The sequence below is a fragment of the Vicugna pacos genome, chromosome 18 (genome assembly GCF_048564905.1).
Source record: "Vicugna pacos chromosome 18, VicPac4, whole genome shotgun sequence".
Classification (NCBI taxonomy): domain Eukaryota; kingdom Metazoa; phylum Chordata; class Mammalia; order Artiodactyla; family Camelidae; genus Vicugna; species Vicugna pacos.
Genome location: NC_133004.1, coordinates 37064475 through 37088454, shown reverse-complemented (window position 1 = coordinate 37088454; position 23980 = coordinate 37064475). Strand labels below are relative to the sequence as shown.

Here is a 23980-nt window from a genome sequence, read left to right as displayed (position 1 = left end):
CACACTCCCTTGCAGGATGGTAGATGCAGATGTGATAAGTCCACTGCTCTTACAGGAATATCTCATCTCCCCATCACGCTGCCTGGAATTTGTGGGAAAATATCAAAATGCTTTTCATGTTCATGTCTTTGTTTCTGCCTGTTTTCAGAAGTGAGAAATTAGGTTTTTTTTCATCTCTTCACGAATGAGACTCTGATAGAGACGTTTGTGTTCTTACTTTGGAGATGTTCTTGTTCAGAGGCAGTGCGTTTGGAAGCTGATGCTACACAGGTGGGCCAGTTTCCACGAGGTACTTTGGTCCATGGTGGGACCAATTTTGCTGCTACTGAAGCATCAGTAATTGTCTTCATTCTGATGATGGCTGAAAACAGTGCCAGGAAGTGCAAAGATCTGCCATTAGTTGGCTCCTAGACAAATCACTTCCCATTTCTGAGTCACGGTTTCCTCATCTGGGCCAGCTGTGTGTGCTCAGACTGTCTCCATAGAACACAGCCACACCGCCTGGAGTTCTAAATTGAAGAGGGGCAAGGCAGAAGCCAAGGGGTGGTCTTCAGTCCACCCACATGAGCCCATTTGAGACCAGCTCTTCTGGTTCTCATGGAAGGTTTCAGCTGTTACCTGATGGCAAAGCCACTTAACCCCTGTGGTTGGGGCTGCCTGCCTAGCCTGTGACCAGAGGGGTGGACAGCTGTGGTCAGACAGAGGTGCAGAATCCACTGTGCTCTGCTCTGTAAAAGGAGACTGTAGGCTTGGAAGTAGAGTTTGGACTGTACAGAGCCCCCCACCTGGCCACTTTGCCCATTATTGCTCCCACCTTTGACAAGTTCAGAAGTTGATCCTCGCTATTTGTGGATTCCGCATTTGTGAATTCACCTACTAAAACTTTTTTGTAACTGCAAAATCAGTAGCTATGGGCCTCTCACAGTCATTCACAGATATGTGCAGAGTGGTGAAAACTTTGAGCTGCCTAATACATGTTCCCAACTGAGGTTGAACCAGGTGACATTCTGCCTTGTTTTAGCTCATGCTGTAAGCAAGTGTCCTTTTCATTGTCTATCTAGTACCACTTTTTTTTTTTGCATTTTTGTGCAATTTTTTGGTGACTACCCTGGCCTCTGAGCATAGTGATGAAGAACTGTCCGGTGTTCCGAAGTGTGAGAAGGCTGTGACGGGCCTTAAGATGAGAACGTGTGTGTTAGATCAGCCTTGTTTAGGTGTGAGCTTTGACCATGAATTCAATGTTAATGAATCAACAATACATATTAACTAAGATGTCTTTAAACAGAAACACACTTAAAACAAGTATGTTATGTATGGATTAGTTGATGAAAATGTTGTGATCTGAGGCTCGCAGGAACCCAACCTTGTATTTCTCCTAGGAGCAATGATTCAGTATTCACTAATGCAGAGTTCACCAGGCCTTGTGAGAACGTAACTTCCGAACATAAGGAAGTTCTCTCCTCTGTGTTAAGGAGTTTACCATAGGCGTGTTCCATGGATGTGATCACATGGTCACAGAATCCCTGAGTTTCTAGGGCAACCTCTTGGAAAAGAGCCAAGATGGGTGGTGACCTAGTCTCTGCTTGGATAATCCTTCTGATGGGGTGCTCAGCACCATATAACATATCTCACTTTAGCTCTGAGGACTGGGAAATACTTCCTTCTAGAGAGCTGAAAAATCTGCTCCTTGAAACTGTTCCTCTTGGTCCTAATTCTGTTCTCTGGGGTCTCACCAATGCTGTCGGCTTTGTTTTCTAATGTATTATTTCCTACAAATATTTTAAATGGTGATCTTTTTCTTCTTTCCTCTGTCTCTTTTCTCTTCCAACTCTGACTTCTTCCTCCTTTTTCCCACCTTTCCTTCTCTTCTCGACTCCCAAACACTGGGTTTTTATCTCTGCCACTCCCTCTAGGCAAACCACCTCCCTGCTCTTTCAACCCTTCTACGTATGACATGAATCTGTTCATTGAACACTATCGGAATGTGCAGAGCAAAATCTTTGTTTTAATCTTTGTTGGATTCAAATGTATCTTACATTTTCAATCAAGCCTCTTTCCATTTGTAGTCCTCTTTCTTACTCAAATGTGTCCCTGGATTTCATTTGCTAATTCATTTTAAGTTGGTCCCATTTAAACCAAACTCTTTTAAATACACCTGCTTTAGAAATGGGCCACCCATACCCTCAGGGTAGAAGAATGACTGTGATAACCGTAGAAATTAGCTGTGCACATCAGTAATCTGATAACGGCATTTTTACAGAGTTCTTAATATATGTAAAATTGTAGAAGCTGGGTCACAATTTATGAGGTACTATTTATATATTTTTTCCCTTGAAAGCAACTCTTTATTTTTATAATAGCTCTTTAAGAAGGAAGGAGACTTCCTTGTGTTGTAGAGAAAGGAAGGGATTCTTTAGGATGGGAGTGTATGTATGTCACTGAAAGGATTGCTGAGCTGAGGGCAGAGAGAAGGATTAGGGAGGCATGACACATGCGAGCAGACTGAAGGAACACCGCATGTGTATTACAGGCTCTCCCTTCTTTCACATGATATTTCAGTGCAGTATCCACTGAATAATTCAGAACTAGTATTCAACCGATGGCTTACCTGGGATGGTTTATGAATGGGATGAAATAGAATTAGAAGCCTTGATCCCACCAGGGACTATATATTCTCATTCATAGTTATCAGGATTGTTCTTTATGTTTAGAACAAGAAGAACTAGAAGTAAGACTTGGATAGAAAACAAACAAACAAACAAACCTACCTACTTACCAAGCCTTTTAAAGAAGCACGACAAATAATAAAATAATTAGATTATGCCTCAAATATAGCACACTATTCAGTTTCGCCTTGTGATTTTGTCTTTCTTTTACCATCTTCCTAGACACTAGGAGTCACATCTAAGTGAGTTCTCAAATATAGAGTAATGAGTATTTCATATCCAGGGAACTAAAGAGTGCACTTAATGCATACTTTCTGACTCTCTAGCTGTCTAAGGGTTTCCCTGCCTTCACAGTAAATGGCAAGAAGCCAACTTCTCACCACCACCAGCACAGTCTGTTTACCCCACGCTCCGTGGGGTCAACATAAGTGTGTTGCTAGAAAGCATATTCACCATCTGCAGAAGCAGAAATGATGTGGAACTGAAGACCAACTGTTCCGGTGAATCAAAAATTGAAAAGAAGTGCTCTGACCCTACCGGTGAAAGTTGGATTTAGTAGTGTTCCCAGTGCAAATCTCCTCACTTCTTTCCTACCAGATTCTAAGCCCTTGCTTTAATTTATGTCTTAATTCCTTGCTTGATTGATTGGTTTGTCTACTCAATTTTCAAAACCACTTAGTGGCATTGTATTGTTCCAATTCCTTTAAAAAATTCTACGTAGACTTCTATGGGTGCGAGCTTCTGAGTTTGGGTGTGAGTGTCTGTTGAATAATTGAAAGAGATGAGGACATTTGCAGATTAATGGCCACTTAATGGTAGGATGACAGAGTTGGGAATAATTCAGCTGAAGGAAGATTCACTTGATAAGTTGGTATTTTTGGAGGGTGGAGTTGAGGAGTAGGCAGTTTGCACAGAGAAAAGCAGAAACATTTTATTTTTAAATTATATTTGTTCAGTGGTCACAAATCAAAGAAAAGTTTTTATTGTTGTTGTTCAAGGCAACGTGTTGTAAAAGATTTTATACTGACTTATTTCAGATCGAAACGTGTGCTTACCCTGGGCCAAGTGCAGAATGTGACAATAACTTTGTTGTCCAGAACACTTGCCTATGATGGAAATTTATTAACAGTTATAAGATTTTATTGGTATTACATTCCAACAGTGTAATGTGGTCTATGGCCCATATTTCTCTATTGTGTAAATAACTGCTAATATTTATGGGGCTGAGCTAATGAGCAAGCTCACCAATCCAAGGGGTCTGCACTCTTTTGATGGCCCTTTGATTAATTCACAAGCATTTGTTTCCTAGCTGTGCCCCAACAGGTGATTATAAGCTTGATGACAGCAGGAGACCCTCGTACTCCTGCGGTGCTCTTCTCAGAGTCTGCCATGCGGCTCTGCATTTCAACGGCTAGAAAGTTTCATGAGTACATTTCCATGGACGGCTTTCTGAGCCCAACTGAGGTTCACCCTCTCCTCCTCTCTCTCTTCCTTCCTCCCTCCTGCCTCCTTTCTTTCCTCTCTCTCTCATCTCTCTCTTCCCGCTCTCCATGCCTCCCATATTCTTTGTCTCTCTCTCTTTCCCTTTCTTTATGTATAAATACTTGCACTGGTATTACTCTTCCTCTATTGCCCTCTTGCCTTTTAAGAATGAGCTTTTGTTGCCTTTAAAATGTACCAAAGGAAGCATCTCAAATGCACGTTCCTTTGACAGTTATGAGATCTACCCATATCAATTCTCTGATGAATAGATGCTTGTAAAGCCCCCTAGGAACTCTCTTCCTGGGGAAAACTGAGCAGACACTCCACAGGCAACCCAGGTGCTGAATTCCTGTAACGAGTTGCCTGAAAGCCCAGCAGATGTTAAGGTATCTTTTCTCAGGTTTCTCCTGATTGGGAGGAAAAATTAGACAATTGGCAATTGTGCAGGTGTGTGAGCCAGGCAGAATGAATGTCAGGGGTGACACATCAGGATATCATTTCTTACGTGAATAGGAACATGGGTGTTGCATTTTAACTTCCAGATTCAAAAGAGCAGAACTGTGGGGCTTTCTAAAGACTAAAAGCATTCTAAAGTGGGACATTTGCAAATTAATGTTTTGTGGAAATAGGAAGAAAGAAGTATCAGGACGGAAAGCCATGGGGAATAGAATAGATGTCAGTCCTAAATGTGTGCCAAGTAAATGTAAGGCTTGCAGATAATGCTGCCCCAGGCCCATGGCACTGAGTGACCTTATACTGAGGATCCCTGGGCTAACAATGGGGTCAGAAGTTCGAAGTTACCCAAAGTCAGATCAGCAGGCATCTGGCAATTTGTCTATAATCAGATAAGAAATGAGTGATGAGGTAAAGTCAGCATGAATAAACCAAGATCGTGTTTGGCAATTTTCCTTTTCTGGAACCCGTTGTAGGCCCTTGGGATCAGGAAGGAACACACAAGTAGATGTAGGTTATTTTTAATTGTCTCAGTTTGGTGTTCAACCTTGGGTTCATGAAACTTCACCATAGTTTTTTTTAAAAACTGAGTTGATATATAAATACATATTAATGAAATAAATCAGAAGAGGACCACCCTGTACTCACTGTTGATAGTGTGTCATTAACAAAGGATGGTAATTAATCCAGTTTGGGGGCCAATGACTCTGAAATAAGTTACTGAAAATTGTATGTCGTTGCAGCAAATGAAATGTTCAGACACAGAAGGAGGGATCTTTGCATCTTAGAAGCTGTTCATGTGAGAAACACCGGGGCACTTTTGTTGAGCAAAAGTTTATTCCAAACCCACAGTGAAGCAAGGGACCATCATCTTTCCTCTGAGTTGGGGTGTTCTCAGGGGGGAAGCCATTCACATAAATCATCTCAGGGTAGTCCCCTAGGCCAGGCTGACCTGCACTGGGGTGCTTCATTTGCTGGAAGCAGCTATCATTCAAGGAACAAGTGCAAATTGTGGCCTGGAAATGGAGCCATGGGTTATAGCAGAAGAGCTTAAGAGGAGAGACTTTGAGGCCTGGAGCAGAAGGGATCTGCAAAAGTCTGGAAACAGAATGCAACAAATGAAGTAGGGAAAGGTTCAGGATGTGGGTGCCACAAAGCAGGAATGCCATGAGTGGATGCTCATGGGGGTGCTGGCTGTGTGCTGGAGGACAGGTAGATAGGCTCATTGAAAGGCACAAGCTGATACAAGAGCCAATGGAATCTCAGGTTGCATTAATAGGAGTCGAGCTTTAGGAAAGGGACGTGATGGTCCATTTACATTATGCCCTTTTGAGATCTCATCTGGACTATTGATGTTCAGCTTTGAGCACCAAGTTTAGACAAAGGTAAGATCTGAAGTGAGGAACACCGAGCTGGTGCAAACCATATCCAAGTGACTGACACACTCACTAAGTTATGGCTTGTGAGCTGGCCAGTCCTTGGCATAAGAAAACTAGAGAAACCCCAGAAAGACAGCAGAGTTGGGGGTGTGTTGGAGAGTTACAGGCAAATGTCACAGATTCAGGACTGTTTGGCCGTGGCCAAATTCAGAGCCTCAGGTTTGCTGAGTCCCAAGGATCTGACTGCAGAGCTGGTGGAGAGTTACAAGGACCAGGGCTCCCTAGAAGGACAGGGCAAGGGGTGCAAGGCAGGGAGGTAAAGAAATTGGAATTTTGGACAGAGAACAAAGACAGGGACTGGGAATTGTGAGGCAGGAAAGGGAGATAAGGCAGGGAGCCAGGTATGGGCCACAACAGTAGGAGGACCCTGGGTCTTAGAATGGGCGTGGGTCAGAGTGAGTCCACCGCCCTCTGAGCCACAGGTGCAGAAGCTCTTCTGTTCCCTGTGTGGAGCTGAGGTTCCAGGCATAGTTGTAAGGACATTCCATTCGTAAATATCAACAGTGGGTCTGAGGCTAAACTGTTAATTTGATTCTTGCTGTAAAGGCTTAGTCAGCTTTTTTTTCTGCTCACTTGTATCTCTAATGTTTACTCTTATAAATCTACAAGTCTCTGAATCTGGGGACTCTGCACTTCTGTTCATTCCTGCTTGCAAACTGGCTGCTTATTTTCTGAGCTTCTCTCTTGTACCACTTGCCCCAATGAAGCCAGCAGCAATCAACACACGAACTTTGTCTTGTAACTTATTTCGCTAGAGCTACAAGATGTTACTTGTGTTGTAGGTTATAGCAGATAACAGTTTGACCACGTATTTCAGCCCTGCATATCAGGGGTTGCCATCCTTCCAGTGTCTCATAATGGTTTCCTTACTGTAGACTGACCTCCTGAGTCCTAGTTAATTCCACACATTTGAGGTCCGTGTTATGGCAGCACCTCACTTTTAGGTACCTTTTTTTTTTCTTTTTTTGGTCAGAATAGATGAAAAGATGTTGCAGTAGCAAATAATCATGACATTTCAGTGGAGATATATTTCTTGCTCATTCTACAGATCTCCCTAAGGTGGGCTGGGAGTGTGGCTTTCTGTCTCCCCGACTCAAGCCCTCAGACTAAAGAAAACTTCATCTCCATGTTGTCATGTTTTCCAGGTCAGGAAAAAATGGACGTGGTGAATTGCACACCAGCTTTTACAGTTTCTGTCTGGAAATGACATGTGATACATTTCATTGACTAGAACAAGTTGTGTGGCTAGCTTACTTTTCCGGGGCCATCCTACAATGTGACATGTACCTGAAGACAGAGCAAGAAATATTTTGTGGATAGCACCAATGATGACCATGATAACAACAGCTGATGTATACCAATGCCCCCCCCACTTTTTTTAAACAGTGCTCTCTATGTATTAACTAATTTAAATCTCATAAGTCTCTGAAGTAAGGACTATAACAAATAATTATTTTAATAGATGAGAAGATTGAGGGACAGAAAGGTTAAGAGACTTGCCTAAAGTCATACTGCTACTGAGTGGTAGAATATACTTTTAACTCATGCTCTTAACCCTTACAGTTCACTACCTCTTATGTACTGCTGTCGGGCTGAAGCCATATGCTCTGTAACTTGCCTGGGTACCACAATACTAGCTGCCTCTGCTAGAGAGAGTAAGAGGTAAATGACCCCAATCGTGGGCACTAGAGGGACAGCGCCCCGGGGGCACAGGGTCGGCTGAATGAACAAGAAAAAGGCAACTATTGTCTGGGCTTCTGTGATCCAGTGGGGGCACTTTTCCTGTTAAGCAGAGCGCTGCATGCCTTTGAGCCTCGGGATGTGTCTGAACCTGTGAGTCTGAAGGCAGAGGCTGGCCCCGCTAGTGGAGGTGAGGATGTCATTAATTTCAGAGGCTCGCTGCAGTGGTGCCCAGCCAACCAGGTGATGCTAGCAAGTCCCCGTGCAGGCGTCAGCACAGGGGGGCTCCTTGATTCTGCAAGACCTCTGCTGCTCTGCTTTGCCTCTGGTAATTGAGCTGCCTGACCTCCGTGGGAGTCTCCCTTCTCCTCCTCCAAGGAAGGAATTGATTTGTCAAACATATACCCACATTTCTCCACCCGGGCAGATTCATTCTCTCAGCGAACTACACATCATGCTCTCAAAGTCAAGCACTGAATCCTGCCACAGGCAATACCGAGGATTGTAGAACTCCCTATTTCTTCTCTTTCTGACATCTCCGAAATGTCAAGATATAAGTAAGTCATTTATTTATTCAGCTGAAGCTTGGCTATAAAGGGCATATATATCAGGTAAGTCTAGAACCTCTGCTAGCAACTCAGGACCCCAAAATAAATAGCCTTAAGTTTCTTTAAGGACCACAGCCATGTTCCCATTAGGGATTCCTAGGGCTCCTGGTGGGCTGTGCAAAGTAACTTCCCCCCCCCGTTAATTAATACATTGCATCCTGTACCTATAGGCTGCATCCCCTCAGATCCCACATCATTGGGAGAGGTGCTAAATACTAGAAATATACCTTGTTGTTTTAAGTTTTTAATAAGGAAAAATAGATGGATCGAAAACTGTACCAATCATAAGTGAACATCTCCATGAATTGTCACCAAAGGAACACACCTATTTATTCAGCATCCAGCTCAAGAAATAGAACATTACCAGCACCTCAGCAAGCCCCGCTCATGTTCCCTCCCCCCAAATATTCCCCATCAATGTAACTACTATCATGACTTTTAATATAATTAACCTGTTTTAAGCCTTAACGACATTGTCTCATGCCATGTGTATTTCTTTTCCCATAATGTACTCTCCATGTGACAGACCTTAGGGGGAGTGATTGGGTTTCTCTCCTTGGCCCATGAACCTGTCACAAGGAACACATTCTCTTTTGATTGCCGACCAGAGGGGACCAGGGTTGCAACTTTTCTCAGAATTTGGGGGCTGCATTAATTTGGGTCCTGCAAGAAGCAAACATCAAGCCATGGAAATAGGCATTCAAGAAATGTACTGAAGAAAATACCTGTGAAGGGTAAAGGGCAGAGTGAGCAGGCATAGGCCAGGAGAGCGTTCAGCCCACAGTGCCAGTCTGGCACCTGTAGAACGACAGAGGAAAGGAAGGAAGACGCAGCTGAGCAGGAGAAGCCTTGGACTGTGGGTAGATTGTCCTTTGGAGACCTGCTTCGTCAGGCAGGAATGGCCCAGCCCTTCCCAGTCATCAGGAGCAGCCCAGGGAGGGTGTGGCTCAGAACAAATGCTACAGAGGAACTAAAGGCACCGAAGCTGGATTCCTCACAGCAGATTCTCAAAAAAGGGGATTCTAACTTAAAACGCTAAAAATAGAGTTACCATATGATCCAGCGCCCCCATTCCTGGGCATATATCTGGGGAAAACTCAAATCTGAAAAGATACATGCACCCCAATGTTCATAACAGCACTATTTATAGGAGCCAAGACAGAGAAGCAACCCAAATGTCCATCTACAGAGGAATGGATAAAGAAGATGTGTATATTCATAGAAAGAAATACTACTCAGCCATAAAAAGAATAAAATAATGCCATTTTCAGCAACATGGATGGACCTAGAGATTATCACATTAAGTGAAGTAATTCAGACAGAGAAAGGTAAGTATCATGTGAGATCACTTATATGAAGAATCTGAAAAATGAGATAAATGAACTGATTTATGAAGCAGAAACAGACTCACAGACATAGAAAACAAGCTTATGGTTACCAAAAGGGAAAAGGGCAGGGGGAGAGATGAATTAGGAGTTTGGGATTAGCAGATACACACTACTATATATAAAATGGATAAACAACAAAGTCCTATTGTATAGCACAGGGAACCATATTCAATATCTTATAATAGCCTTATTGAAAAAGAATATATATATAACTGAATCGCTGTGCTGTACACCAGAAACTAACACAACAGCTATACTTCAATTTAAAAATGAGGGTAATCCAGGTGGTTCACCTTCATGACCACCCAAGGTGGCTTCTGTGGTGAATGCATTGGCCTCTTCATCTGTCCAGCAGTTTTGTCTCACTGTCACTGTCATAGTCAGAGAGTAGAAAGTCCAACTGCCCTGGGTTGGAGTTGTACCTAATGCCTTCACTTCCTAGCAGTATGACTGGATTTCTCTGAGCCACAGTTTCCTCGTCTGTAAAATGGGAGAAATTGTTTCCACGTCATGAGGTTGCTCCTAGAGTGTCCTGTATTTACGTAAGATACAGTATGTGACATGAAGCAGGTGCTCCATCAAGTCCGTTCCTCCAATTGCTTCCCTTGCCGGATTTCTCACCCTCTTCACCAGTGCTGAGTGTGCACTCTTCCTCAGGAATCGCTTTTTCTCATGGGCAGGGTGCATTCTGCAGGGCTGGGTCCTAAAGCTGTGGGCTCCGAGGAGGCAGGTTCAGTACACACCCCTCCCCACCTTAAGCCGTGGATCCCTCGGAGGTCTGGAGGGCCCTAAAGCCCCTTTCTTGGAAACCCATTTCTGAAGAATCAAATGAAGTGAACGAGATCAAAGAAGAAACCAATTATGCTAAAACTATTCATCACAATATCACAAACACAAATCTGTGTCACAGTCATAGATCTCTTTATTAACACCTTAGATAACAAGTTCTAGTGGTGAGCCCAATAATGGGCCTAATTTTAAGTCATGACGAGCATATTTGAGGTTTTGTGGTGTCTGCAGCAGGCGTGATGCGGTATGAAGACACCTGTGGTTTTATTCGGGAGAAGGTCTCGGGCACTGCAAGTTCTCCTGCGGTTTGTTGTCTGCACCCATAATGGCGGGAAATGGCAGATTTCAGTCAGAGGTAAGGGAAAATTAAAGATGTACTCGTTTTTGCCTCCATCCAAATTTATGATTACAAACCCCAGGTAAAGACCTCCAGCCTGAGATGAATGGTAAAGGAGTCTGCAGTGAGTTGCCAAGGCCTCTGGATTCTCTTTCTTAGTGATGTGGGCACATTCAGTCGTGTCATTTTGTCCCTCCAGGGTGGTAGAAGCAAAGGAGCCCTGCGCATGTCTGAGAAATTCTCATGCCTCAGAATTACTTTCCAGTTTGTCTGTAGAATGCAGCATTCCCATTTTTTCATTTTCTCCCTCCCTTCGCCTTTCATTCAATGAAGGCAGCATGCATTTCCCGCCATTCTAACTCAACTGGAAGTTCCAGATCAGGCTTCCTTTTGGAATCCACCTGGTGGGTCCGGTGTGAGTTCAGGGGTTTATCCACCCCAAACCTATCCACTCACTTCTGAGACATCTGAGAATCTTATAATGGGGAAAGTTTCCATCCCAATGGGGAATGCAATCCTACGAGCTGATTTCACATGGCAAGCACCTACTGTATTTTGTGGAAGGCAGCGTGCTGCATGCTGTTCATTTGTTTTCTCTCTTAATCCTGACAACTCCACAAGGAATCACTTGTTCTCATGCTTCAAAGAACACACTGGAATCAGAGGGTTTAATAGTGTTATTGAATAACATACCCAGGACACAAATTTGAAGGGTAGCTCTACCTTATTCCAAATCCTTGTAAAGGATCTACCAGCCCTCCTTCACAACGTTCCTTAGTTAGACTCAGGCATTAAAAAAAAACTGAAGTAATGAAGAGGGAGGTAATAAGTATGATATTAAGCATGTCAGTTTCACTGCCAGGCTGCCTGTGTTCAGATCCTCCATTTGTGACTTATGAGCAATGTGACCTTGGATAAGTTACTTAACTGCTCTGTGCCTCAGCTTTACCACTTATAACAGCTTAATCATGGTACCCTACAGATGTGCTGAGAATTAAGTGAATTAATATGTTTAGGGCACAGAGAACTATGTCTGGCTCATCAGAAGTGCTCAGTATAGCACAGGGAAATATACACAAGATCTTATGGTAGCTCACAGAAAAAAGTGTGACAATGAATATATATATGTTCATGTATAACTGAAAAATTGTGCTCTACACTGGAATTTGACACAACATTGTAAAATATTATAAATCAATAAAAAATGTTTTAAAAAGAGCTCAGTAAACTCTATTTGATACTAGGTTATTAAAACAAACTTGGCTACAGCAGGCACAGGATGAAAGCTGTCAGTGACCCCCACCACCCCGCCTTTAAAATTCTAAGCCACGATGCTGAGCAAGGTACTGACAGTCTGGTCTCTGCTGACCATTTCAACCTGAAATCCCACAACTCCCTGACTCTTCAAAAGTTCGGGTTCCAGCATCCAAACTACCAGGGGACATTCCACTGGCCATGCAGTTTGACATCCTCAGGCTTCTGCTCATAATGCTCCTTTATTGCCATGGAGTTGTTCCCGCCTTTCTTCATCTGGTCCTTTAAGATCCAGCTCAGGGGTCTTCCCGAGCATGTCCTGCATAAGTCCCCAGGCTGATAGGGGACTGTGCCATCACACCATCACACTCATCAGTAAGCTTATACAGACACACCAACACTGAGTGTAGACATAGACTATCACACCTACATTAAGTGTAGACTTACCCTCCTACACGGACACGGCAGATTTACCATCATGCTGACACTGAGTGTCTGTTCAGTGATGTGATCTGGGTATAGTATCTGTCTCCTCCCCAGGCAAAGATTCTTGAGGGTGAGAAACTGTCTGTGTCCTGTTGAGAGACCCATTATCTCAAGCTATTCCATGTGGCTGCAGAGGAGAGGTCTTCGACTCCCCTTCCAACTGAGGGGGTGATATTAGAGTAAACTCTCTCCACCAGCTTATTTGTGGCTCCTCCTCAAGGGAAGAAGAGTAGCTGGCCTGGTTGCTGAAGCCCAGTGCCTACTTTTCTGCAGAAGGAGTGGCTTCAGGGATAAAGGCCACTGCTTGTACCTGGTGCAGAGTCCTTGTCTCCTGAACTACTTGTGGCAGGTGGTGTGGATGCTTACATGCCCTGCTCTTCCTCTTGTCGGAAGTCCAGGCAGGGCATGCTCTCACAAGCCCGCTATCCCCTCACCATGTTCCATTCTGTCTTCCTCTGATGAATGAATAACCAAGGTTGGCAGGTGCCCTGTAGTCTGGTTACTCCAGTACCAGCTAAGAAGTAGGAAAATCTGCAGGGTCTGGAATCTGTCTGCCTGTTAGTCACTTGTGGGTACTGGGCATGCTTTGTATCATGTTCTTTGTGAGCATATCCATCAGTTGGTGATCAGCAGAGTGAGTCAGTCTCCTGATTCCCAAGTTTTACATAATTCTTCTTAGCATTTTATGTATGCATGTATGTATATATGTATGTGAGATATGTATATATATGTTTATCATGTGTCAGAGCCCAGAGGAAACACTGACACGATAGTAACAGTAAGACTAGCAATAGCTGCCATTGCCTGAGTACCTACCATGTGGCAGGTGCTACCCTAAGCACTTCATTCACATGCTCTCATTTACTCCTTATGTCACTGTATGAAGCAAGTATGTTATATCCATGTGGAAATGGATATAGAGAGTTTGAGTGAGTTGTCCAAAGTCATACATCTTGAAAGTGGTAGCACCAGGATTCCAACCCATAATTGCAGTTGGGGTCCATGTACTTTACCTCAGTATCTAACAGGGACAATCAAATATGAAAATGATTCCACGCAATAAAAAGTTACAGGTGTCTCTAAGGAGCCCAGGTGAACTCAGGTGCTTGAACTGAGCCTGAATAGGTAGATGGTGGTGGCAAGGGCCCTCTGGTAGAAGAACACACACAAAAACTCAAGGGTGAGGGGTTCTGTGTGGCCAGAGTGTGGTGTGGATGTCCAGTGGGGTCGCGGTGGGTGGTTTGCTTGGAGAGGTAGCTAGTGCTGTTCCTATAAAGTAATAGACAAAAACGTTCATCATAAATGTATGTGAGAGGGATAGCAGCTTGCTCAAGAGAAGCTTTACTAGTATTTCTCAACCAGCACCCTATAGGAATTTGGTGTGAGATTATTCTTTGTTGTACACAGAGAGCCCAGAGTCCCTGGCCCCTTGGTCTAGACACAGTGACATCTTCAGTCATAATGTAATGCCTCACCTCTTCCACAAGCCTCCTAGGGTGGAGCCAGCCCTGACTGCTGAGACCTGTAGCCATCTAGACTAAGCTTCTCAAACCTTAATGTGTGTCAGAATCTCCTGGGGGCATGGGTGGACTCTAGTACCTGAGTTTTGGATTCAGTAGGTCTGGGGTTCGACTTGAAAATTTAGCACTTCTGGCAAGTTCCCAGGTGATGCTGCTACAGCTGCTGATCTGGGGACCACCTTTGAGAACCTGGTGAAGTTCATCACTATATAGACCCCCTGAGATGTAGCGGATCATCCCTACCTTGGCTAGGGCTTTAGCCCCTGCCTGTGAAAAGCTCTCCAAATGCTCCAAGAACACTCGGGACCACAACATGCCTCGAATTCTGCCCAAGTCCCAAGAGCTGCTGGTAGCAAAGGCACCTTGCACATTGGCAAGCCCTGCTGCATTTTCTGTGTTCTCAAGCACTTTCTTTTGAACAGTCAGATGAAGAGCAATTACTGGCTCACTCTGCACTTCTTTGTGTCCATTTAATCTGTGCTGATTTGTGGCTGACATCTCTAGTAAGCCACTCGGACATCCCCTACAGATACAGCAGTCACAGCCCACAGGAGCCACTCCTGACTGGTGCAGGTTTATTTGCTGTGCGTATAGCACTTGGGATCCTGGGCTTGGCTCTGGAATGCTGATGGTAGCTTCTATCTGCGTTCCTTTCTCTATTCCTCACCAACTGTAGGTCACTCAAAAATGAGTAGCTGGAAGGAGCTTGATAACGTTTACATACGGCAGAAAGTTGGACTCAGAGCCAGGGAGAGAGTTGTTTAGATCGGGCTAAACTCAAAACCCTAACCAAACCCAACTACATTGGGCACCTAGCCTTGAGCGAGCCTGAGCTGGTTCTAATATCTTTACTTTTAAAGTCTCCCATGTACTCATCTCCTTTACAATAGTAATGGCCCCATTTACTGAGTACAGACTCAGTGCCGGGTGGGTGCTCAGGACTCCCTGGGCATTATTTAAATTAATCCTCATAGGAATGCTGTGATTGTAATATTATTGTACCCATTTGACTGCTGATGAAACTGAGACTGAGAGACGTTATATAGTGACTCAGTGAAGCATCTGGGATTCAGATTTTTGCTCTAAGTGATTCCGAAGTTCATGTTCATAAATCAGAATTAGCAGAGCAGGCAGTGTGGATACTGGCTGTGTGGATACTCTTATTTTCTTATTGAAAATGGCCATTTATTTCCTTCCAGTTAAAAGGCAGAGGCATAATGTGGTCATGCATTGTGTGTGTGTATGAGAAAGGGAGAGGAGAGAAGTGGGGGACTGAGATAGTGGGAGGAGTTGATAATAATTTATGAAGCTTATTACAACCATATACAAGGATGTGTGGAAAGATGATGATATATTAGACTTCAGCAATCTTAAATATATCTCGATTAGGATAAAAGTAACTACAATTTTAATGCCTGATTTTTAAAGTCCATGAAGTTCCAAGTAAATCTAATAAAGGGCAGAGAGAGCAATGAAGGACAGATAGAGGTCTGTGGGACTATTTGAAGTGGGTTGGTGGGTGGAGCAGCTACTTAGGGAATTGTCTGCTCAGCACAGCCTGCCCTCTGGGAAGTCCCACCAGCCTCACCATGAGATACGCAGAGAACAGCTATATTCCTTCCTATTGCTGAGTTAACACATTGACACCAACTTTAGCAGCTTAAAACCAGACCCACTCATTAGCTTGCAACACTTTAGATAGAAGTCTGGGTGGGTTCAGGTGGGTTCTCTGTGTAGGGTCTCACAGGGCTGAAAGGAAGTTTCGGGCGTGTTGGGCTTGTACATGGAAGAACTAAAGAAGATTCTGCTTCCACGCGCATCCAGTTGTTGGCAGAATTTAGGGGGTCACTCCACTCCAAGAGGCTGATCTCTGATCTTGCAGGTGGCCCCTCAGTCTTGAAAGCCCTTCCCTTGCTTTGACTCTGTCTGACTCCCTCTTCTGCTGTAGCCAGAAAAATCTCCTTCTTTTAAACATTCACCTGATTTAGTCAGGCCCACCCAGATCATCTTTGAATTTAAAGGTTAACTGATTTGGAACTTCAATTGCACTGGTAAAATGCCTTCTCAGCAGTCCTTTGATTCATGTTTGATTTAATAACTGAGGGACAAGAATCCTGGGGCCTCCCACATCTGCCTTCTTCCTAAATGACCTTCTTGTCATCAGTGGTTAGGCTGGGAATTGTCATCTGACCCAAAGCTGAGCCACTTAGTTAATTTCCTAAGATACTTGGAAGTACCCCGATTCTGCCTTGGAAAATTGGAAGAGATTTATTTTATAAGCAATGGAGAGCCTTGGTAAAGTTTTTTTAGCAGGACAATGACATTGTCAGATCTATGTTTTTTAAAAGGGGTGTCAAAAATCAAATGTAGCAATTTAGAAAATGGAGGAAGTTGAAGGGTCAGTTAGGATGTGACCCAAGGTGGCCAGGGCACTTGGAAGGGGCTGGTGGAGGGAACAGAGTCAACATTTTGGTGACAGAAATGAAAGGATGATGACTGGGAGATGAGGAGAGGAGAGGGAGGCCTGTAGGGATGGTTCAGGAAAGATTCCCAGGACTTTGCTGAAGAAGTCTGGTTCGGGAGTAATACTGTTAACTAAGATCAGAAGGTGGGATGACACTACAGGTCCCACAGAGAACTTGTGCTGTCCCCAGACACACCCTCCTCCCATAGATGCTTTTTAAGTTCGAAACAATTGTGGTAAAATACACAAACATCAAATTTATCACCTTAACCATTTTCATGTGTGCAGTTCAGTGGTATTAAGTACATTTACATTGTTGGGCAACCATCATCACCATCCATCTCCAGAACTATTTCCATCTTATAGAACTGAAAGTCTCTACCCATTAAACACTAACTCACCATTCCCTGTTCCTCTCAGCCCCTGGCAACCACCGTTCTGCTTTCTGTCTCTACGACTTTTTGACTACTCTAGGTTTCGCATTTAAGTGCAATCATAGTGTTTGTCTTTTCATAATTAGCTTATTTCATGTAACATGATGTCCTCAGGTTTCATCCATATTGTAGCATGTGCCAGACTCTCCTTCCTTTTTAAGGCTGAATAAAATGTATGTACCACACTTTGCTTATCCGCTCATCTATTGGTGGGCATTTGGGTTGCTTCCACCTTTTAACTATTGTGACTAATGCTGCTGTGAACATGGGAGTACAAATACTCTTCAAGATTCTGGTTTCAATTCTTTGGGATATATACCCAAAAGTGGCATTGCTGGATCATACAGGAGTTCTATTTTTAGCTTTTTAAGAAGTCATCATACTGTTTTCACATTTTACATTTACACCATTTTACATTCTGACCAAAAGTGTACAAGGGTTCCCATTTCTCCACATCCTTACCAGCATTTGCTGTCTCTTGTTTTTTATTCATTTTTATTTTTATAGTAGTTATCCTAATAGGTATGAGCTGATCTATAGATGCTTTTTAGCTGAATATTAGTTTGTGCTATCATTTTGTGTGATCAAATACCGTGTGTTCTGGTTTAGGGTGCAAGAAGGCCACTGGAAATTTCCTGGGGCATCTCAAGGTCCCTAGGCCCAAGGGTGCTAATGAACGTGTTTGATCAGAGTGGAAGAAAAAGTGAGGCATTGGTGAATGTTCTTAGAATTCTTTGAATATGAGATGTAGGTCAGCATCTGCTTGATAATCCTGTATGTGGATTTACCCTAGAAACGTTCCTTGTACTTCTTCCAGGAGGTTAAGAGGCAGAATGGAAAGGGGAAAAAAAAAAACCATTATGGACAATTCAGCATAAATACAAACACTGACTGGCTAAGCATATGGCCCATTATTTCCTTTGCTGAATTGAATCCCACCAGGACAGTTGCCAGACCTGGAAAAAAAAAATCTGCTTGTCACAGGGCTCCAAAGTGAAGGCTGACAGCTTTGTGAAGGTTTTCGCAGAGTAGCAAGGTGTTTGATAATTCAGGCTCCACGTGTTCTCTCTCTGCTAAACTTTTATTCTGCATTTACAGCATCTCCAAAAGCACGTTTCCCAAATGATCCACCTCCATTGTCAGTAAGAGTCTATAAGATCATTTAAAATTCCAGCCCGTAGGTTGTCTCACACCCTCCCAGATACCGTTTCTGATGGAGGATGATTGCTCACTTCTTTCCTTGGAGTGGAGAGGTAGGCATGGTTCAATAATACTTTCCCGTTCTTTCAAGAAGTACTTAAGAAAGAGAGACAGAGATGAGAAATGGGCAAAAATCTCCCCCTGAAGTTTATCTGTAGAAACCAGGGTGGTCCTGATCCAGAAAATCAATTAATTGACAAGTTCATGTATTCATTCATTCAAAATGTGGGTATAACTGGCAACCCCATTCTGATTTGTCAACTTTCCAGCTCCTGACAAAGGGTGGGCTTGTTGGAAGTCATTGCCATCCCAGAGAGATGGTCGAAGAAGCACTGAGCTAACTGCTAATTTTTTGCTGCTCCACCAGAGTATCGAGTAGGATCCCGACAATCTGTATGCTTGGCCTCTGTTCCCCGGCTGCATGCGGAAGTGCCTGGAATTTAGCATTACGTTTCTGGCTTTCACTGGGGGAACAAGCTAAGAACTGGCTGGGAGAAGAACTCTGCTGCGCTTTTTTTTTTTTTTCTTTTCTGTAAAGCAATGTTCTTCTCAGTTCAAGACACCGTTACTTTTTGATTATACTATTTCAACAGGCTCTTCATTGGTCACTGGGCCTTGATTCTGGCCCCATCCTCCACCATCCATTTTCCACACTGAGTAATCATTCTAATCATCCTTAAATCCATATTTCATCATGTTGCTCCTCGTGGTGACAACGCTGCAGCGGTTCTCCCTTGGCTGCAGAATAAATTCCAGGCTCTGCTCCAGATCCCGCAAGGGAGGCCCTCCACAGTCTGCTCCTGGCCCATGGCATCCCCCGCACACTCTGGACTCCAGTAAGACCAGAAGTGTAAGCTGCCCTTCCCCAGACCCGCTCTGCTCTCCTTCTCTCCACTACTCCAGCCTGCTCATCCCTCTGCTTCCCCCTGCTTTGCCTAACTCCTGCTTCAAAGTTGGACTCACTGTGGAAACTATCCCCCCCTCCTCCCCCAAGGCCCCCCAGTCTGGGTTCCACGCCGCTCTGCGAGCTCCTGTAAACCCCCACCAGATCTCTGCCTTGGCGGGTATCACGCATTTATCCATCGACTTGTTCACCTCCCTCTGGGCTGTGAGTACCAGGCAGGCTAGTTAACTGTGCATCCTTGTGTCCCTGGTGTCTGGAATAGACCTGGCATTTAGTAGACTTACAGTAAGTGTTGGAACAAAGAAGCCCCAAACCCTCTTCTGTGCCACAGATATGTGCCTCCCTGTCCCATTGCCAGAGTCACCTCATGATGAAAGTGTTCATCCCCTTTGGGCAGTCAAAGGTCTTAGCACTCATCACAGACACACTAATTACTGCTCCTGCCCTGGTCCCAGAAGTGATGTGCTGCTAAGCAGGAGAATGAGAAACGGAGAGTTTTGTGGTGGACCTGTGTCAGCAGCACCCTCACTTCCCTTTGGGATATTACCTTTCAGCTCCTGAAGGTGTGGTCAATCCAGGAGTCTCTGAGGACTCCTTCCTCCAGATCCAATGTCCTCATCCCTGGTGGAGAAAGGTAGGCACCTAATCTAAGCTCAGCTCATGGGAAAGATCTATTCTGGGAGCTTAGAATCTTTTAAATGAAGGAAGAGGAGAAGAAATGATCAGAACCCAGCTGGCCCTTGTGCTGATAGGGAGGAGAGGAATGAAGAAATCAGGTACATGAGTTCATTTGCGTGTTTATAACAGAAAACTCCCAAATATCTTGATGGTTTATGTAAGATAAAAGTAGATTTCTCCCACATATATAAAAGAAGTCCAGGAATAAGCAGCCCATGAATGATAAAACCATTACAAGAAGACATCAGAGACCTAAATTCCTCCCACTCTGTGTCCCTAGGCTATCAGCCTGTCCTCATAATCCATAATGGCTGCTAGAGCACCAGTCTTCACACAAGTGTTCCAGGCAACAAGATGGAAGAAGCAGAAGGAACGAGGGAGCTCCTCCTTCTTTTATAGATATTTTCTGGAAATTTCATACTATTTTTATTTGTATCTTATTGACCGGAACTTATTCATGTCTGCATGTAGCTGCAAGAGAGGTTGTGGAATGTACTCTTTCAAGTGACTGACAATATTCACTGGTGGAAATCTTGATGATGTTATTAAAGAAGAGGATAATATATATTGGGAGTTAACTAGTAGTGTTTTTGCAGTATTTGTTTCTGTTTTGAGAGGGGTCAGGCTTTGAAGGACTGCTTCAAGATGAGTTCACAGTATTGCTATTTGTACACCTGGGTAATGACTGAGCTGGGGTGACAGTAGCCACAGCAGCAGGAGAAGCATACACCTTTGAGGAGCTACCCAGTAACAGGCTCTGTTCTGGGCCGTTGTGTGTGTGTGTGCATTGTTTAACCTGAACCTAGCTGATGACCCTGCTGTCAACCCCATTATACAGATGATGAAGTTTATCCTTGATCTCGCAATGCCAGAACTTGGTTTGAGTGCAGACCTAACCTGAAAGCTCATGTTCCTTCCTTGTCCACACCTGGGTGCCCTGCCTTCAACATCAGAGCAAAATCTCTTTAGTTGGTGCAATGCTCAGAAGTGCAGTTTACCTCGAGACCAGCAGGCAAAGGCCCTATAAAGGGAGAAGGTGAGTGGTGGGTCCCTAGTCCTGATGGATGGGACAGGCTATTTCATGATCACTATCTTATGAGATGTATGATGTCTTCATTTTATTTCTGAGGTTATAAAGAAATAGGAGCTAGCTTTTCTCTAAGGACCATGTTTTGACTATTTCTTTTTACTTCACCTCTCAAAATGATGACTAGTGACCTGTGAACTTATGGTGTCCAGTTTAGGAAGGACTCAGATTGAACAAACAATAGTTTAGTTATTTAACATTGTCAAGAATCTAGTACTTCCCTTCTGACAGGAGTAAAGTTACTCAGCGAAAAACTGTGCATGAAAAGTCTTACAAAAATCAATCAATGTGTGTACCTACATGTATTCACTGCTAAGAAGAAATAACCAGTTCACAGTGATACTGGATAAGTGTGTGTGTGTGTGTGTGTGTGTGTGTGTGTGTGTGTGTGTGTGTGTTTGCAAAGGGGGATGTTGGACAGAACAGAATAGAAATCTTGTGGGTGGAACTTACTGAGTTAATGTGGTTTGGAAATGCACTGACTCAAGCTGGTTGGAATTGATAGTAATAATTAAAGGGACCCAGCAGCTAAAAGCAAGGTCACGGCTTAGATTTGCCAAGCCAGGCAGAAATGCATTGAAAATCCATATGACGAGAAAGGCACGTGATAGGGATGAAATGATTCTGATATTGGCAGGTTTCCATTTCTCAGCCTAAGTTACCCAGCTGAGACGTGTGGGCGCCACACGGTGACAGCTGACAAAATAAATGTATTGATGGAATGATCAGCCGGTTCCCTGCTGGGCGACAGGGGGATGCCAGCAAGATTGGAGGTCTGTGGCCACTTATCTGAATTGGTCATCATCCAAGCTAGTCATCATCTTCACCATTGAACTAGGCTTTCTCCTACTGCAGCATTTAAGGGAAGTTCCTGGAGACCTGGACACAAACCTCTCGCCCATTAATTTTTTTACAGTGTAAAGAAGGGGCCAGAAAATGCACCTGAGAATAGCCTCCTGTAATAGAGGGGTGTCATACATAAGGTATGGGGTTCAGGGGACTGAGAAGGAAGGGATGTCCTTGTGGGACATAAAGGAGGGCCAGAAAGAGTGCCCTAAGACAAAGAAAGCCAGTACCAGGCACCCAGGAAATCAGACAGTATGGCTTCCCTTCCTGCTGGCAGAGTAAGCAGGAACCATCTACTCTGTGGTTTTGAATGGGGTGTGAAGAGACTTCAGCCCAGACATTAATGGACTGGGCTTGCAGTGGGTGGAGAGAGGAGACAGCAGACTGACCACAAGAGAAACTGTCAAGGTCTTTCTTACAGCCAGCAGAGCTTACGGACAGGGCCTCAGGACAGCCATGAGGCGGGGCACAGAGGCCAATGTACTGCTACCCTGGTAAGTCCTCTGCATCTGTATGTATTTCCCTCACTTGATGCTCAATTAACAGAAACACTATATAACATGTGTCACACTTCTTAATAAAGAGTGATTTTTCAATAATTCAGATACTCTTAGTAGTACCAGTAAAGATTTGTGCTGCCAGGTAGTTCACGAAGCTAATTATATGGAGGAATTTTAAAGCACCTTGTGGAGTTGGTGCTGTAAGAAGAGAGCCATCTCTTCATCCTACCTGGCATCATTCAGTCATTCATTCATTCACTCCCTCTTTCATTCATTTATTCATCACATAGCCATTGAGTCAAGTTCACCTCAGTAGAAACACATGGCAAGTTCATATGAGCTGGTTTAAAATTGAAATGCAAGTGTGTTTTGGACTTAGAGGTATATGTGAGCAGGAGATTATTTGCTTTAAAAAGGACTTGCCAATTGATTTGCTTCTCCATGTTAGAAACATCCTTGGTGAACTTGGTTGTCCTGTATGCCTGCCCACCACTTTATAGTTTATAAATGACTTTCCCGAATGCTCACGTGGGCTCCATAGTAGCCCTGCTAGTGGGAAAGGCAAAGGTTATGGCTTGAATTTCACAGATAGGAGAAGGTCCCCCTGAAATGTTAAGTGACATTCCCAGCCTTGGAAATAGCATGAAATCTGACTTCCACTCCGGTGTTTGCTCTATTTTATCACAGTCTGCTAGATAAATCTGCTTCAGTTTGGCACTTGACGGTTTACGTTCTCACATTCATTACTTTGATTATCTTCACAGCGATCCTGTGATACAAGTCAGTTATCATCATCATCGTCCTAAACAATTATCCCCATTTTGTCAGGGAGATAATTGAGGGTCACAGAGGAAAAGATCTTCTTCCAAATGGAACCAGTATAAAGCAACACATAATGGATGGAATTAGTCAGCTGCAGACACAATCTATTCTAAGAGCCTTTATAAGTGTGTTGCTAAGGAGATTTGGGGACCACCAGACAAGCTCATCAACCTGGCATGTCTTTCAGTCTAACCAGGGTGGGCCAGACTGCACTCAGGATGAGCGTGTAAAGGAAAGCCAGTCTCAGCCTAAACGATCACTCCTAGTTTGTCTAAACAAAGACTGTAATAACAGAAAGGCAGTATTTGCATCCAGTCTACAGAAGGAAACTCAGTGAGCAAGAACCTGTCAGAGCTGCTGAAAGAAGGTTATTCAGTCTAGGAACAAGTATTCTGCTGGCTGGTGGGCGCATTTCTTCGTAGAGTGAAGGTAGACCCCAGGCTGCCAAATTGAGTGGCTTTGGCTTTATGATCATCCTGGTCTCTGATCAGTTCTAGGTGCCCTACCTGGCCCCAAGTGGGAGAATGGCTTCCCTTGGATCCTTGCCTCTAGGAGAGAGAATGGGATGATTGCTGATGTGGAGGAAGTATTTTGTGAAGCCCCCTCCCCCACCAAAGAGTAAGGGACCCTTACTTACCCGCTGACCCTGCTGATTTGGTCATCAGCTGTTAGGACCTCTGGAAAACCTAATAAAATGGAGATATTTGTCTAAGAATTGAGTCAGACTGTGAACTTTGCTGGCCCTGCCATGCACTGTCCTTGGAGATGAGTGGGCAGTCTGTACTGTCGCCTGGCCACACCTGGATGTCTTTTCTGCATAGCGGTTTAGCACGTAGGCTTTCGGATAAAGGCTCTGAGTTTGAATCTCCATCCTGCCACTTAGTAGCAGTGGAACCTGGGCAAATTATTCACCATTTATGAACTCCAATGTCCCAATCTATAA

General features: G+C 44.0%; 1 long non-coding RNA gene across 3 annotated transcripts in view; it reads left to right on the top strand.

Annotated features, from left to right (window-relative positions):
* Nucleotides 1-23752, top strand: part of LOC140687124 (uncharacterized) — a 115695-nt gene extending 91943 nt beyond the window's left edge. For 2 of the 3 annotated variants that reach the window (XR_012061240.1, XR_012061241.1), the window contains exons 4-7: nucleotides 19659-19738; nucleotides 20621-20818; nucleotides 22137-22209; nucleotides 22980-23752. This is a non-coding gene — a long non-coding RNA (uncharacterized lncRNA). The remainder of the gene's footprint in view (nucleotides 1-19658; nucleotides 19739-20620; nucleotides 20819-22136; nucleotides 22210-22979) is intronic. The other variant, XR_012061242.1, reaches the window with a different exon arrangement.
* Nucleotides 23753-23980: the final 228 nt, after the last annotated feature.